This window comes from Salvelinus alpinus, chromosome 24 (genome assembly GCF_045679555.1).
Source record: "Salvelinus alpinus chromosome 24, SLU_Salpinus.1, whole genome shotgun sequence".
NCBI lineage: Eukaryota > Metazoa > Chordata > Actinopteri > Salmoniformes > Salmonidae > Salvelinus > Salvelinus alpinus.
Genome location: NC_092109.1, coordinates 17,330,158 through 17,348,487, shown reverse-complemented (window position 1 = coordinate 17,348,487; position 18,330 = coordinate 17,330,158). Strand labels below are relative to the sequence as shown.

At 42.9% G+C, this 18,330-nt stretch overlaps 1 protein-coding gene across 1 annotated transcript in view; it reads left to right on the top strand.

The window, feature by feature from the left end:
- The window catches only part of LOC139551760 (transmembrane protein 132C-like), a 214,039-nt gene that overhangs the window by 55,242 nt on the left and 140,467 nt on the right, over nucleotides 1-18,330 (top strand). The gene's annotated exons all lie outside the window — the stretch shown is intronic.

Genomic DNA, 18,330 nt, shown 5'->3' with positions numbered 1-18,330 from the left:
TGACCTCTGTCATTGCCAACAAAGGGTATATAACAAAGTATTGAGATAAACTTTTGTTATTGACCAAATACTTATTTTCCACTATAATTTGCAAATAAATTCATAAAAAATCCTACAATGTGATTTTCTGGATTTTTTTTCCTCATTTTGTCTGTCATAGTTGAAGTGTACCTATGATGAAAATTACAGGCCTCTCTCATCTTTTTAAGTGGGAGAACTTGCACAATTGGTGGCTGACTAAATACTTTTTTGCCCCACTGTATATACACCGGATGAATTTACACAAGATATACTAAGAATGATATGTACATCAGTAGATGTACCAGAGCAGTGGTTCCCAAACTTTTTATAGTTCCATACAACATTCAACCTCCAGCTGCGTACCCCCTCTAGCACCAGGTTCAGCACTGGTTTTTGACATCATTGTAAGCCTGCCACACACACACTATACGATACATTTATTAAACATAAGAATGAGTGTGAGTTTTTGTCATAACCCGGCTCATGGGAAGTGACAAAGAGCTCTTATAGGACCAGGGCACAAATAATAATAATCAATAATTGTGCTCTTTATTTTGTCATCTTACAAATAAAACCTTATTTGTTCATCAAAAATTGTGAATAACTCACCACAGGTTAATGAGAAGGGTGTGCTTGAAAGGATGCACATAACTTTGCAATGCTGGGTTGTATTGGAGAGAGTCTCAGTCTTAAATAATTTCCCACATACAGTCTGTGCCTGTATTTAGTCTCCATGCTAGTGAGAGCTGAGAATCCACTCTCACATAGGTACTTGATTGCAAAGGGCATCAGTGTCTTTACAGCACAATTTGCCAAGGCAGGATACTCTTAGCGCAGCCCAATCCAGAAATCTGGCAGTGGCTTCTGATTAAATTCACTTTTCACAGAACCATTTGTTTCAATTTCAATGAGGCTCTCTTATTCAGATATCGGTAAGTGGACTAGAGGTAGGGCATGAAAGGGAAAACAAATACAGTTGTTTTTGTAATCCGTTTCGGGAATGTACCTGCGTAATTGCTCACCCAACTCACTCAGGTGCTTCGCTATATCACATTTGACATTGTCCGTAAGCTTGAGTTCATTTGCACACAAAAAATCATACAATGCGGGAAAGACCTGTGTGTTGTCCTTGTTAATGCAGACAGAGAACAGTTCCAACTTCTTAATCATAGCCTCAATTCTGTCCCGCACATTGAATATAGTTGCGGAGCGTCCCTGTAATCCTAGATTCAGATCATTCAGGAGAATAAAACATCACCCAGATAGGCTAGTCGTGAGAGAAACTCGTCATCATACAAGCGGTCAGACAAGTGAAAATTATGGTCAGTAAAGAAAACTTTAAGCTCGTCTCTCAATTAAAAAAAACTTGTCAATACTTCGCCCCTTGATAACCAGTGAACATCTGTATGTTGTTAAAGCGTTAAATGGTCGCTCCCCATATCATTGCACAGTGCAAAAAATACACGAGAGTTCAGGGGGATGGCATTAACAAAGTTAACCATTAACACTGTAGTGTCCTAAACGTCTTTCAAGCTGTCAGGCATTCCCTTGGCAGCAAGAGCCTCTCGGTGGATGCTGCAGTGTACCCCAGTGGCGTCGGGAACAACTGCTTGCACCCGCGTTACCACTCCACTATGTCTCCCTGTCATGGCTTTTGCGCCATCAGTACCGATACCAACACATCTTGACCACCAAAGTCCATTTGATGTCACAAAGCTGTCCAGTACTTTAAAATTGTCCTGGTTTCCAGTGGTTTGCAGAAGAGGATGTCTTCCTTAATTGACCCCCGGTAAACGTAATGGACATATACCAGGAGCTGTGCCACGTCTGTTGACTCATCCATCTGTAACGCATAGAATTCACTGGCTTGTACTGTATGCGAAGCATTAATTGTTTCAAAATATGTCCTACCATGTCATTGATGCGTTGTGAAACAGTGTTGTTTTATGACGGCATTGTCTGTATAGTTTTTTGGGCCTTTTCCCCCAGCATTGTGCCAGCCATATCCGTGGCAGCAGGAAGAATTAAGTCCTCCACAATAGTATGGGGCTTGCCTGTCCTAGCCACTCGGTAGCACACCATATAAGACGCTTCTAGCCCCTTCTTATTAATGGTATCTGCTGCTTTTATACATGTTTTACTAGTCGAAAGTCATCTTAATTCTCGCTCAAAAAACTCCTGTGGCTTATTTTTCAAACTGCCGTGCTTTGTTTCTAAATGTCTGCACAAGAGTGAAGGTTTCATTGAGTTGTCAGATAGTACTTTTGCACATATAACACACTGTGGCTGAGGAAAGACACTACCCCCAATATAAGTGAACCCCAAATCAATGTAGTTCTCATAATATTTGCACCTCTTCGATGGTCCAACGTCCCTGTCTGTTGTTCAATGCTTTCCCGGGTAAGGGGGCAGTAGCTCTTCGGCTGCATCAGAGTCCATGCTAGCTGGACTAACAACAAACGTAGAATTACTGATGCTAGCATTGGATGTGTTCGTGAAAGCAGAACAACTTGTGTCGTCGACAGGTGCAGGTGTAGTACTGCTGGTAGTAGCAGTACTACAGTAACAGTAGAGCTGGTATGTGTCTCTATTTTTTTAGTTTTTTCAATGTGAATCACATTTCTATTTGGCATACCCCCGACGGCATTGCGCGTACACCCCAGTTTGGGAATACCTACTCTAATACATGGGACAGCAGCGTTGGCTGTGTGTGTGTTTGCTTAAGTGCCAGCCCCTCGTGGCACGCTTGGACAGCCTCGGGTGTAGGTGCAAGCTGGTGGCGCTGATATTTGGCAGTCTCGGCCACGTACACAGGCTTGCAGTGCGTGGCCTCCAGATTGCGAGCCTGACAAAAACTAGGGCAAAGCAGTTGGCTAGGTACTGCTCTGTTTCAGCTGTCGTGGGCAGCCTAGCTGTTTGGAGAAGGAGATGCTTTCGGTATCCTTGAGTGCCATGCATACAGGTACCTTTGAAAAGTTTGATTCCTTTTTTAATGTAACTTTGATTGGTTTATAAAATAAAGTATTTAAAATGTGTGTGTGTGGACGTGCTTAACTATACTTGTGGGAACCAGAAGTCCCCACAAGATTAATAAACAAACAAACATTTGACCAACTGGAAACATTTTGTTGGTCCCCACAAGGTCAAATGCTATTTCTAGCGGGTTTAGGGTTAAGGTTAGAATTAGTGTTAGAATTAGGGTTAGGAGCTAGGGTTAGATTTAGGGTTAGGGTTCAGGTTAGGTTTTCTGGTTAGGGTAAGGCTACTGAATTGGGACTGAATTGTGTGTTGTACAAGACTGTGTGTGTGTGTGTGTGTGTGTGTGTGTGTGTGTGTGTGTGTGTGTGTGTGTGTGTGTGTGTGTGTGTGTGTGTGTGTGTGTGTGTGTGTGTGTGTGTGTGTGCATGTGTTTGTAAGTATGAGGTGTGTGTGTTTTGTGTGAGTGAGTGTGCATAACCTGGTAGACTGCTAGTGATTGCGGTTTAACAGATTCAACAGATGCTGTCTTTCAGTCTCTTGGTCCCGACTCTGATGCACCTGTACTGTCTCTGTCTTCCAGACGGTAGCCAAGTGAACAGTCCGTGGCTCGAGTGACTGAGGTCCTTAATGATCTTTTTGGCCTTCCCTTGATACCGAGTGGTGTAAATGTCCTGGAGGGCAGGCACTACACTGCTCACAGCCCTGTGTACTGCCCACCCTCTGGAGAGTCATGCGGTTAAGGGTGGTGAGGTTATGCATCCCAACAGAATGCTCTTAATGGTGCATCTGTAGAAGTTTGTGAGGGTCTTAGGGGAGGATGCCGAATTTTTCTGACACGCCTTCTTCCCCACGGTGTCAGTGTGGAGAGACCATATCAGGCCTTAAGTGACGTGACCATATCCACTGTGGCCCCGTCAATGAGGATGGTCAGCGTGCTCCCTCTTCTGTCTCCTGTAGTCCAGGATCAGCTCCTTTGTTTTGTTGAGAGGTTATTTTCCTGGCACCACTTCTCCAGGACTCTAACCTCTTCTCGTCGTTGTTGTTAATCAGGCCTACCACTGTAGTGTTGTCAGCAAACTTGATGATTGAGTTGGGTTAAACTTATTAAATACAACTATTGAATATTAATAATCACATTGAAATGGCAATAGATGTTTTTAATAACCAATCTATATTATTATATGAATTTGTTTATTTTGTTATTTATCATTCATTTAAATATATATATATACAGTGGGGAGAACAAGTATTTGATACACTGCCGATTTTGCAGGTTTTCCTACTTACAAAGCATGTAGAGGTCTGTAATTTTTATCATAGGTACACTTCAACTATGAGAGACGGAATCTAAAACAAAAATCCAGAAAATCACATTGTATGATTTTTAAGTAATTAATTTGCATTTTATTGCATGACATAAGTATTTGATACATCAGAAAAGCAGAACTTAATATTTGGTACAGAAACCTTTGTTTGCAATTAAAGAGATCATACGTTTCCTGTAGTTCTTGACTAGGTTTGCACACACTGCAGCAGGGATTTTGGCCCACTCCTCCCTACAGATCTTCTCCAGATCCTTCAGGTTTCGGGGCTGTCGCTGGGCAATACGGAGTTTCAGCTCCCTCCAAAGATTTTCTATTGGGTTCAGGTCTGGAGACTGGCTAGGCCACTCCAGGACCTTGAGATGCTTCTTACGGAGCCACTCCTTAGTTGCCATGGCTGTGTGTTTCGGGTCGTTGTCATGCTGGAAGACCCAGCCACGACCCATCTTCAATGCTCTTACTGAGGGAAGGAGGTTGTTGGCCAAGATCTCGCGATACATGGCCCCATCCATCCTCCCCTCAATACGGTGCAGTCGTCCTGTCCCCTTTGCAGAAAAGCATCCCCAAAGAATGATGTTTCCACCTCCATGCTTCACGGTTGGGATGGTGTTCTTGGGGTTGTACTCATCCTTCTTCTTCCTCCAAACACGGCGAGTGGAGTTTAGACCAAAAAGCTCTATTTTTGTCTCATCAGACCACATGACCTTCTCCCATTCCTCCTCTGGATCATCCAGATGGTCATTGGCAAACTTCAGACAGGCCTGGACATGCACTGGCTTAAGCAGGGGGACCTTGCGTGCGCTGCAGGATTTTAATCCATGACGGCGTAGTGTGTTACTAATGGTTTTCTTTGAGACTGTGGTCCCAGCTCTCTTCAGGTCATTGACCAGGTCCTGCCGTGTAGTTCTGGGCTGATCCCTCACCTTCCTCATGATCATTGATGCCCCACGAGGTGAAATCTTGCATGGAGCCCCAGACCGAGGGTGATTGACCGTCATCTTGAACTTCTTCCATTTTCTAATAATTGCGCCAACAGTTGTTGCCTTCTCACCAAGCTGCTTGCCTATTGTCCTGTAGCCCATCCCAGCCTTGTGCAGGTCTACAATTTTATCCCTGATGTCCTTACACAGCTCTCTGGTCTTGGCCATTGTGGAGAGGTTGGAGTCTGTTTGATTGAGTGTGTGGACAGGTGTCTTTTATACAGGTAACGAGTTCAAACAGGTGCAGTTAATACAAGTAATGAGTGGAAAACAGGAGGGCTTCTTAAAGAAAAACTAACAGGTCTGTGAGAGCCGGAATTCTTACTGGTTGGTAGGTGATCAAATACTTATGTCATGCAATAAAATGCAAATTAATTACTTAAAAATCATTCAATGTGATTTTCTGGATTTTTGTTTTAGATTCCGTCTCTCACAGTTGAAGTGTACCTATGATAAAAATTACAGACATCTACATGCTTTGTAAGTAGGAGAACCTGCAAAATCAGCAGTGTATCAAATACTTGTTCTCCCCACTGTATATATATATTTAGATTAGGAATGATAATATAACTGACTTGTCCTAGAATTTCAATGTGATTATTAATATTCAATAGTTGTATTTAAGAAGTTTACATTTTAAAGACATTACCATTGATAACCCACTCCCACCCTCCCTATCCCTAACTCATGGGAAGTAAAAAAAAAAGTTAGAACAAGACAAATACACTGTTTCAGAAGGTCCAGCAAGTGTCCAGTAAATACAATGACATTGAATATTACACAGGGCTGTGAGCAGTGTAGCTTGTCCCCGAGCAAATGGTTATTGTCTCTGCCTGCTGGAGGTAGGCTACTGTTTGTTGTTTCCAACCTTAAAAGTAAAAACAAAGAAGGTTTAGCAGGTCTGTTAGAAATGTCTTTGTCATCTGGATAAGGGCATTTCTCTGCTGCACTGACAGTACAGGTGGACTGCATTGTAGAAATGTTCATATTACAGAAATGCCTGTATACTTACAGGTTGTATTAGGGTCCTATCATTTCCCCATCCATTCTGTATGACGATGGAGGCAGTGTGCCAGGAATCACCTTCAGGGCCACATCGCCAAATGGGTCTATAGGGGAAAACAACATTTCAAACACATCTCAAATGATGGATGTGATCAGGAAAACATATTGGATCAGGACATTTGTACAATATGTCAATTTCCATAAGGAATGAATAAAGTATCATGTCAAACGCATAATTATGATAGGCCTAGTATATTCTTCACAGCATCTTACCATTAGAAGGGTTTCAGCATCCCCTGCGAGGTCACTTGCCCTTTTCTCCCCCCATGAAAGACAACGACTCACGCCCGATGACACTCCATCACTCATAGTCACAGGTCACCCCTGTATTTGAAAAAACACAAAAAAGTTAAGTATTTTTTAAACATTAGCAAAGAGTGAAGAGATAGAGATGAAAGGTCTCTGTCTGTACTAACCTGTCAGCAATGTCAGCAGTCAGTACTGCAGTCTGGTGATGAAGTTGTTGAGGAATGGGATGAGTTATAGGAGGAGGAGGAAATCTCAAGCACTCAGTACCCTCCTTGGCTTCCTGAAGAGCTTTATCAGATGTAAGAAAGAGTCAAGGCAACAAAAGAACCAATGCAATGAAAACCAAAGCAATTAATACATTTCAATGCAATAACAACCAATGGAATGCAATTAATACATTTCAATGCAATAACAACCAATGGAATGCAATTAATACATTTTAAAACCTATAGACCTATACTGAACAGAAATATAATTGCAACGTGCAACAATTTTTTTTTTTTACTGAGTACCAGTTCCTATAAGGTAATCAGCCAATTGAAAGGCCCTAATCTATGGATTTCACATGACTGGGCAGGGGCGCAGTCATGTGCCCACTGGGTAGCCAGGCCCAGCCAATCAGAATGAGTTTTTCCCCACAAAAGGGCTTTATTACAGACAGAAATACTCCTCAGTTTCATCAGCTGTCCAGGTGGCTGTTCTCAGACGATCCCGCAGGTGAAGAAGCCGGATGTGGAGGTCCTGGGCTGGCGTGGTTACACGTGGTCTGCGGTTGTGAGGCCGGTTGGACGTACTGCCAAATTCTCTAAAACGATGTCGGAGGCGGCTTATGGTAGAGAAATGAACATTCAACATTCGGATGGAACATTTCTGGGATCTTTTATTTCAGCTCCAGAAACATGGGACCAACACTTTAAATGTTTTGTTTATATTTTTGCACAATATAGCTAGCTAGCTGGTTTCTGAGCTAAACTCACCTTGGCAGTAATTATTTTAAATCAGGAACAGATTTTCCACTCTGTTGTCCTGCACACAGTCTTGTCCTGCACACAGTCAGTGGCTGTAACAATAAAACAATAACAGGCCATAGGCCAATTTCATTGAAAAAATCTTGTGACAAGAGTGTAGCCATGAGATATAAAGATTTTTTATTTAATGTTAGCTAAGCCTGCTATCTAGCTAAATGTTGTATTGATTTGGCTCATTTAAATTACAATACATATAGGTTAAAATACCTGTTTTTGCTGTCTAGTGGCACAACAAGTGCCAATGGGTTTTGCACAGATTTGATGTCACCCAGCGTCCGTTCGTTGGGTTTTTATTACAAATGTACCTTGTACCCAACCCGTTGTCATTACGAAAACAACCCAACATTTGGAAAATAATCCAACAAAATGACCCTACAGCCGTAAATCTATTGGGTTGTGAAAATAACCCAATGTTTTTTGCTGTGCGGTAATGGGATTCAGCTGCTAGTGTAATGTAATTTGAAACATTTTCCTTCAGGTCATTTAAAATGGGTCTATCTAGCTTTTTAAAATAAATGACAGAGCTGCCGGAAAACGTGTTGCGGGACAGAATTTGCCCCAGTACTTTTCAATCTTGTGTGGTGCTGCCACACCACTGTCAAGTGTGCTCCCTCTCCGGCCTCTAGGTCACCAGGCTGCTCGTTAGGGTGCACACCTGTTAAGCGCATAATGACACTAACCTGGACTCATCACCTCCTTGATTACCTGCCCTTTATATGTCACTCCCTTTGGTTTCTTCCCCAGTCGTCATTGTTGCTGTTTCATGTTGGTGCGCTGTTTGTGTTTCTTGTTTTGTTCATTTATTAATTAAATGTATTCACTCCCTGAACTTGCTTCCCGACTCTCAGCGTACATCGTTACAACCACTTTCAAAGCAGCAGCACCAAACACGTTTACCATTTATTAGTTAATGTCATAGAAAAACGTCTTGCAACAGAAAAGAAAGCTGCAAGCCTCCCGACTGAGTTGCGGTCTAGGGTACTGCATCGCAGTGGTGAGGCGCCACTACAGCCTCGGGTTCGATCCCAGGCTGTGTCATAGCCGGCCGTGACCGGGAATCCGTGACTACTGAGTCCGGTGAGGAGTTGCAGCGATGAAACAAGATCGTAACTACCATTTGGATATCACAAAATTGGGGAGAAAAATAAAAGAAAGCTGCAGTTTCTTATTGGACAAGTTGACATATTATCTTCCCCAATTTCAGCCTTTTGCCTCTGTTTTGTCTAATGAATACAACCCTGTCCCTGGGATTTCACACAGTAACCCCACGCTCGCTGGGACAGGTGCACTCACTTGTCAGTCACAAGCTAGGTTTCCTTTCAATTGGCGACAGATTTTCATGCTACTATTCTAAAATCCGCATTAAAACAATATGCACATTTTCCAAATATGTGTTTCCATCAAATTGACTTGTTGTGGATAAAAGGCTGTGCCTTGTTGTGTTATATAGCGAATATTCCCACTCTGTTATTGCATGTGCACCTTAGCCAATAGCTAGCAGATACAGTCCGGGCTAGTCTACATGATGAGATTATTATTGAGAAAAGAGCAAGATTAGAATGATTTGTCAAACGCCAGTGAAGCATCGATCATCATGTCATCAGAATAAGACCCTCAATATTTATTGGAAATGAGCATCAAGCTGTGAAGTTCACCATAACTTATTTCAACTGTATCCTAACAAACTGCATGCTTTCCCGACGAGTCGTAGTGGGAAGAACACACACGTCATCGCGTGACTGCCAAGTTTACTTCGATATAATGGTTATTATTTCAATATTTGCACAGAAAAGCGTTTCCACCGACATTTCTTGCATAATCCCTCCTTGTCTAGCATATTTGGTTTTGTCGACATTTGGAAAGTTTACCCCCCAAAAAATCTGTTTCCATCAGGCCTGTCATTACATGTTTTATCATGTACTTAACTTGCATAAAAAGGTTCATGTTAAACAGGTTATAAAGATCCTATGAAATTACGGAAATCACAGTTTACAGTACGGAACCTTCATAAGAGTCAACCAGCCCAGCCTCACATTCAATTCGCGCATATATGTACAAAATGTATTTCAGCAGATTTCGTGCGTTTTTGTGCATTTTTGGGGTGGTTCAATTCGTTTGAAAATACACGAATTTCTGTGCTACTTAATTCGTGCGAAAAGACACGAATATAACCAGTAGGCGACACACAAGCCGTTGCAACAACCATAGACGCGATCGCCTGTATTTATTTATTTTACGTTATGAATATATAGATATTTTGTCTTTTTTTAACCATATAACCATAAGAGGTTATATATATATATTGTCTTTTTTTAATCCCTATTAAAACATTGTGGTTTTATGCCTATATGTACTGTTTTCGATTTTTCTGAACAGACTTTTCAGTATAGAATGAATGTAAGCAATGCATGATGGTTAATGGTGTTTTATTCGGTTGTAGTTCCATGTATTTCTTAAAAAATAAACGTGTAAACCATTTTTATAGACCAGAATGTAACTGAAAATACAATGGCAGCCTTGCCATTGTCCATCAATAACAAAACATTTTTTTTTCGTATAACATTTGGGGAAACGTATGCAGTCATTGTAGTCTTACATTTTGTTGGCCAACCAAAATTAACAAAACGTTAACCCGTAATAAGGCTAGGGTGGCTGAGTGTAAATACATGGCTCTGAGTGTAAGCACCTTTTCACTTGAAACGTTCTTGTGTTCAAATTACCGTCAGTGCGAAATAGCTAGAAAGCTTTCGTATTTCCACTTGGCTGCACCTACGGTTACGATAACGATAAATCAAGTGCAATACCTGCGTCGACCTGTGTCGAGCAGCAAAACACCGGAAAGCTTCTAGCCTACCGGAAAGTTACAAGAAGAACAAGAATAGTTACCTCATCCGGTCATGTGACACTCTGGATGCCCCCTAAAAGCAATTTCAACCGTTTTGAAAAATGACGCCTGGTAACCCCAAAAAAATACCAGGTGCACGAAAAGTTTCGACTTAGAATATTTTTTGAAAACCTCCATAAATCACTCAGGCCATTGACTCGAGAAGAATAAACATAAAATATTTTCCAGAAGAAAAAACATAGAATACTTTTTGAAAACCTCCATAAATCACTCAGGCCAGCACCCATTGATTTGGGGCGGTAGTATAGCGCTCCCAGAGCGGGTATGGAAGTCTGGATCCCCCCTAAAAGCATTTAAGGCTCTGTGTGTCTTTAAGCACCATACTTTTTCACTCCATCCTTGCTGTGCGTGTGTGTGTGTGTGTGTGTGTGTGTGTGTGTGTGTGTGTGTGTGTGTGTGTGTGTGTGTGTGTGTGTGTGTGTGTGTGTGTGTGTGTGTGTGTGTGTGTGTGTGTGTGTGTGTGTGTGTGAGAGAGCTTTTCTTTGACATCTGTTTAGAGAAATGACTGATTTACAGTTCATGAGGGTTGACCGATTCACACATTTAAAGTTTTGGAAAGATCTGACTTTTTTAAACCTTCGAAACAGCACCTATGACCCCATTTTAAGGCACTTCCGGTTGGCACAGGAAGCTATAAGTAAATACATATCCTGATCGGGGTATGCTTTTACAGAATCCTGAGTTTTAAGTCTATACGTTAAGAACTGACTGATTTACACAGGGTTGAATGCACTATATATCACAAACTGCTGGTTGGGTATGGCAAAACACTTTTAGGGTGATTTTATCACTTCCGGTTGCTCCAGGAAGCTTAGAATCAACACAGGTAGACCTCATAGTGGCTTGATGGATTGTCATTGAAGACAGGTTCATAAGACATTCATAACCCACACAGGCTTCAGGTTGAATTTAGGGGTGCAGGCAATGTGTTCCTATGGGGTGAGATGTCATTGTAAACTGTTTGATGTAAACACCTTCTTTTAACTGTTAAGGGTTAATGCCACACGGTCAAGGTTAGGCTTGCACAGAGACCTTAGGAACGTTCCTGAGGTCCCATTGTGCTTCTAAACCTTAACAGTTCTCTCTCTGTCTCCCAAAAGCAAAAGACTTGAAATGTAGGTCAAGGGTCATCTTCTTGTCACTGTAGCTGCGCTCAGACCGAGCAAGCTACGGTCAAGCGGGGCATCTCGTTGAACTCGGCACGGCCTGGAGACTATGGTGATGTCATTTTTAGTGGTGATTTCAGAATGCTATTTTGGTGGTTTTTCACTGTTGAAACATATTGCAAATGCACAAAAGTCAACTAGCAAGTCAGTGTCCATCAGCCAATTAGATATTTTCAGACACCAAACTGATACCATCTGACTCCAAACTCACTTTTTCCAACTCGTTTAGAAGCCAACTATCACATATTTCAGAGCAGGCCCAAAATTCACAGCGCCTTCCATTTAAACCATAATAAAACAAATAATACGTAGTTATGTTCTAGCTGCGGGTCCAGTTCTCACATTATGTTTAGCCCTATGTGAGGCGACCTCGAATCCCAAGTTTCGGCTCGATAGGTCATTCCGAGCAAAACCTTAATTGGTGCTGAAATTCCACTTTTTTCCATGCCTTGCTACGGGGTCCTTGAATGAGCTATCGGACAGAAATGTCGGGGTCCGTCTCTATGGGCCGAGCCGGTTTCAATGCACCTAGTCTTGCAACTCTGGGACTTTTCTAAATGTCACCATTTTCGTAATGCTCAAAATGAATTGAAGTCAATGCAAATGCACGAGGCTTTTTAATCGGTCCGAGAACCTTCTAGAGCCACATAACTCACCGTGCTTAATCGACCTGAGCTCTAGAACAGGTTTGTAAAGTTTCAGAACTCTAGGTCTGACGATTCTTTAAAAGTTCTAACAAAAGTAACTATTGCAGGCACTGTCTGCCTCTAAGCCCCTCAGTGTGTCACTCCATCCTTTCTGTGTGGGTGTGTAAATTTTTCCTTGAAATCTGATGGGATGAATGACTGATTTACAGTTCATGAGGGTTGCCTAATCACACAAGTGAAGTTTTGAAAAGATCTGACCTTTTTAACCCTTCGAAACTGACCCTATGGCACCATTTTAAGGTACTTCGGGTTGACATAGGAAGCTGAACGTGAACACATATCCTCCTTGGGGTAGGCTCTTATATAATATTGAGTTTTAAGTCTTTATGTTAAGAACTGACTTATTTACAGAGGGTTAAATGAGTGTGTGTTATTTCATAAAATCACATAAAATCACAGAATTCTCGCAGAGCTTCGAGACCCACTTAAAAAATGTTTGTCTGAACACACTGCAACTGGATCTGTAACTTTTTTTTTTTAACTCCTTTTTGTGAACATTACCAATTTGTCAATGTACGATTTCTCTTAAATTACGATAGATAAATGGCTGGTTCTTTTTTTCCTGACACCGTATGCTTATGTACTTTGACGTGAAGCGGTCAAATTAGCACCCTACTTTGCGTTTTTGACCTTTTATCCCAGAAAAATGGCCATAACTCAAAAAGCGTTGAGGCCTCGACGCCATCTTGTTCGGGGCCAACTGTCCATTACGCCAAACCTACGCTCACCAAGTTTTGTCTTCGAAATAAGTTTAGGAGAAAAGGCCACGTGCATTTGCAATGTGCTTGTGTAACGGATGTGAAATGGCTAGCTAGTTAGCGGGTACGCACTACTAGCGTTTCAATCAGTTACGTCACTTGCTCTGAAACCTAGAAGTAGTGTTGCACCTTGCTCTGCAAGGGCCCCGGCTTTTGTGGAGCGATGGGTAACGACGCTTCGTGGGTGACCGTTGTTGATGTGTGCAGAGGGTCCCTGGTTCGCGCCCGAGGTCGGGGCGAAGGGACGGTTTAAAGTTATACTGTTACATTGATGCTGTTGACCCGGATCACTGGTTGCTGCGGAAAAAGGAGGAGGTTGAAAGGGGGGTGAGTGTAACGGATGTGAAATGGCTAGCTAGTTAGCGGGTACGCGCTACTAGTGTTTCAATCAGTTACGTCACTTGCTCTGAAACCTAGAAGTAGTGTTGCACCTTGCTCTGCAAGGGCCGCGGCTTTTGTGGAGCGATGGGTAACGACGCTTCGTGGGTGACCGTTGTTGATGTGTGCAGAGGGTCCCTGGTTCGCGCCCGAGGTCGGGGCGAAGGGACGGTTTAAAGTTATACTGTTACACTTGTGCATTTGCAATATGATTTATTTTCCCTCTGGTGGGAATTTCCGAGACTGCGGAAAAATGACCAAAATGTGTTATTTTTATAAAACGGAAACCGAACGTCCGAGAGATTTTGTTTGATGACTTCCTGAAAGATCTCTCCCCACGCACGGCCCGACGCCGTCCGCGAATTTTAGAAACGTCGCAGGACGTCTAGTACATTTGCAATGTGGCGTTTCTCACTAACCATATGGCGAGTGCTAAAATGTTCCCTTAAGGTATGGAAAGGCCTTGGAAAGGCCATAAGTGTAAGCCAACATAATTCATTATTTTACATTAACCTGTTTAACATGTAATACATGCATTATGAAGAAAATGGTGTAATTTAGGCTCCACGAAATATGAAATGGGTTATGAAGAAAATCGTGTATGGTTGCCTACATGACAAAAAGGCGTTCTGATTACAAGTGCACCAGTATCCAAAGTATTAAGCGAAATCAAGCACAGAAAACAGCATTGGCATTAATAAAACAATATTTCCCACGAATTAAGTCGCACGTAAATGTGCGTCTTTTCTCAAAAATTCTGTTCAGCAAGTCTAAAACAGTACATATAGGCATACAACGACACATTTTAAAACATAGTTAAACAAAGACAACATTTCTGTATATTCATGACGTTGAATTAGCCATTAAGAAGAACAAAAATGAAATACAAATGATCGCGTCTACATGGTTGTTGCAACGGCTTGTGTGTCGCCTACTGGTTAAATTCGTGTCTTTTCGCACGAATTAAGTAGCACAGAAATTTGTGTATTTTCAAACGAATTGAACCACCCCAAAAATGCACAAAAACACACGAAATCTGCTGAAATACATTTTGTACATATATGCGCGAATTGAATGTGAGACTGTGTTGGAATCAACAGTGCCTCCTATAGGATATATCCTGATACAGGCACTGACATCAACCACTGTGAGCTACTGACATCAACCACTGTGAGCTACTGACATCAACCACTGTGAGCTACTGACATCAACCACTGTGAGCTTCTGACATCAACCACTGTGCGCTACTGACATCAACCACTGTGAGCTTCTGACATCAACCACTGTGAGCTACTGACATCAACCACTGTGAGCTACTGACATCAACCACTGTGAGCTACTGACATCAACCACTATGAGCTGTCTATTCTTAACTTAGTCTTACATGAATTGAAACAGAAGCCTTTTTTTGTTTTATGTAATAAAGCTTATGTGACATTATATGATGGAGAGAGAGCATAGTTTAAGCATGACCATAGAGACTGGAATGAAAGAATAAAAAAGCTAATACATATTGTAAGTCACATTAAAGAGTAAACATTTAAAGATAGACTGGTCAATTTGATGGACAAACCCCCATGACAATTCCATCCAGTGGTTTAGCAGAGGGTCTACATCACAGTGTATCTTCCAGTAAATGGAGTGTAAGTGGTTTTACTAAGCATGAGCCAGATAGCATGTCAGTGGGCTGAGTGGCTGTCTGGGACCCTGGTGGAAGAGGGCTCTAGCCATTAACATACACTTCCCATGTTCCAATGTCACAGTGACTGAGCCATAGTGGGCCAGCCTAACTATTGACACATAAAGGGAAGGAAGTCAGAGGAGCAGCAGACTAGCAGCTCCCCATCGTTAGTCCTAATCCTAATCATATCTTACAATTGACATAGCCCTGCACAGTACACGCTTCCCAGATGTCACCCTGACATACTGCACGAATGATAAGTGACTGAATTAATTCTGTTGACGGAGATTTATTGGCTGTCTGACTCAGAGGCTTGGCTGACTGCAGCATTGTTGTGGCTTTTTGAGTATCTGGGACATGGGGAGCAAGTACATCCTCACCTGCTGAGAACACTAAGTCTTGGCTGTGTTTAACAGCCCTGATGCTACCCGCTGGTTCACAGAGGCAGTTTTCACGCAGAGACAAAATCACTAAAGTATTGATGAGCTGCATAAGACAGGTGCTGCTGTATTGGTCTGACTCCATGTAAGACTGTTAGCCCAATCTGTATCAATTACTGGATGGATCGGGGAATAGAAGGTATGCAGCAACTTGACAAGAATGCCCATGTCTTAAATGAAGAAAAGGTGTTGCTCCTGGAGATTTGCTGTTTGTTGTGGAATTTCATTAATCAAATATTGAATCAATTTATTATCGTGGAGTAAGTTGAGTTGAATCCACTGAAATAGTATCTGTTGTAGTTCAAATTAGGCTGAAGATGTCACATGAGATGACGCTGGAGAAACAAAGCAGGTATGGGGAGTAAAACATTTAATAAATAAAGGACATGGAACGAGACAGGAACAGCGTCAGCAAACTAATACTAAAGACAAAAACAATACAATGCAGCAGCGGGGAACAGAGCTGGGGAACTGACAAATATAGGGGAGGAAATAAATAGGTGATAAGTGAGTCCAAGTGAGTCCAATAACGCTGATGCGCGTGACGAGGGAAGGCAGGTGTGCGTGATGGATGGCAGGAGTGCGTGATGCAGGGCAACCTGGCGCCCTCAAGTGCCAGAGGGAGGGAAGAGCGGGAGCAGACGTGACAGTACCCCCCCCCCTCTTGGCGCGCCACCCGTCGTCCCACCTGGGCGAACTGGCCAAGACATGGGCGCTGGGCAAGCCGGGTGAGGCAAGATGCCTGTCGATCCCGCTGCAGAGAGGGAGCCCGATGATCCGGTGGAGAGTGATGTGGGATGGGGAGCCGCCGAGCCAACCGAGGCAAGGAAACCTCTCGAGCAAGCCAGGGCGTGGAAGCCCGATGGGCTGGCTTAGGAACCCCCGGTTCCATCGGCGGCGGGATCCACCCCGACATCACCAATAAAACAAAAAAAACTCCTGGACCGGCTGGGTGAACAACAACTGACAATCCGGCTGAGGCCCGACGTGGGATGGGCGCCATCCGAGCAAACCGTGGCAAGGAAACCTCTCGAGCCAGCAAGGGCATAGAAGCCCGACGAGCTGGCTAGGCACCCCCAGTTCCATCGGTGGCGACTCAGAGCCGATGCCACCATACCAACCGGAACACCAGTACTCCCCGATGCTTCGTATGTTGGCTGCTGCATTCTGTCACACGAGATGACGCTGGAGAAACGAAGCAGGTACGGGGAGTAAAACATTTAATAAAGATGGACATAGAACGAGATAGGAACAGCGTCAGCAAACTAATACTAAAGACAAAAACAATACAATGCAGCAGCGGGGAACAGAGCTGGGGAACTGACAAATATAGGGGAGGAAATAAACAGGTGATAAGTGAGTCCAGGTGAGTCCAATAACGCTGATGCGCGTGACGAGGGAAGGCAGGTGTGCGTGATGGATGGCAGGAGTGCGTGATGCAGGGCAACCTGGCGCCCTCAAGTGCCAGAGGGAGGGAAGAGCGGGAGCAGACGTGACAGAAGAATCACCATTTCTAAGATTTCACGTGTTGATCATTACGGTAATTCCACAGGAGTTGATCTCTGGACTTTTTACGCTAATGTTAATGAATCTCCGATGCAGGGGCACGTGCTTTTTTGGGGTTGCTTTGTCTTTGATAGGTCCAGTGTGTGACGTATGAAGCTTAAGAAGGTGCATAGCGTCTTTGTACTGCCTGATATCAGTAGGAGGGTTCTAACTTTCATTTATCTTCCCAAAAGGTTAGCCTTGTCCCAGGGATCACTCCCCCAGTATGCTAGCTCTATTATATAGACACAAAGGTGTGTGTGTGTGTGTTTGCATTTATAGCCAAAACATGACACCCACCCTGTATTTAAAAGCATGTTGTCTCAACACAAACAGCTAAGATGATGTAAAATAGGGTCTAAGCTTCAACATGCTGTATATGAACATGAAAAAAATCTGAGTTTCCGCATTTTTTGATAATTGACATTAAAGGTTCAAACATGACATAGGTTTAATTAAAAAACATTTTTTTCAAAAGATAAAAAAAAAAAAAGCACAACCCTGTTTGTGAGCTTTCAAATGATATCAAACTCAACCATTTATATGTGATGAAGTGCTGAAGACATGGATGACTCAGGGTAGGGTGGGGTAGGGTGGGGTATGCAAAATGCACCTCTATCTCCTAAATGGCATTCAGGTCCAAAAAGTAACTTTCTGACCACTTCTACCATGGGCAAACAAGTATGGAAGGGATTGAATTCCTATGTAACAACCCACTTGTAATGCATATGTTGTTGTGTGTGATGGAGTACAGTTAGAAGGACCCTCCTTTAAATCTAGCCAATCGTCTCTGTCCTCCCGGGCCCTCACATTGTCTAACCTCAGACAGGTCCTGTCTTATCCAATCAGGCTGGTCCGGTGCAGGGAGCCAGCAAGCTTTCCATTCCACTCAGACTGCCTTTACATCAAGCCGTCGTCCCTGCCCAGCCCTCACCACCAAGATCTTTATACAAGCTTCCATTTCAATTCTCAACTGGGCCCATCACCACTTTGCTCTCTGGCCCTCCCACCTCTCTACTGCCAATTCTTTGTCTCAGCCAACTCTTCTCTCCAGTCATTACCATGGGAACCAAATGTGTGCTGTCTTTTTATGTGACAGTGTCTAA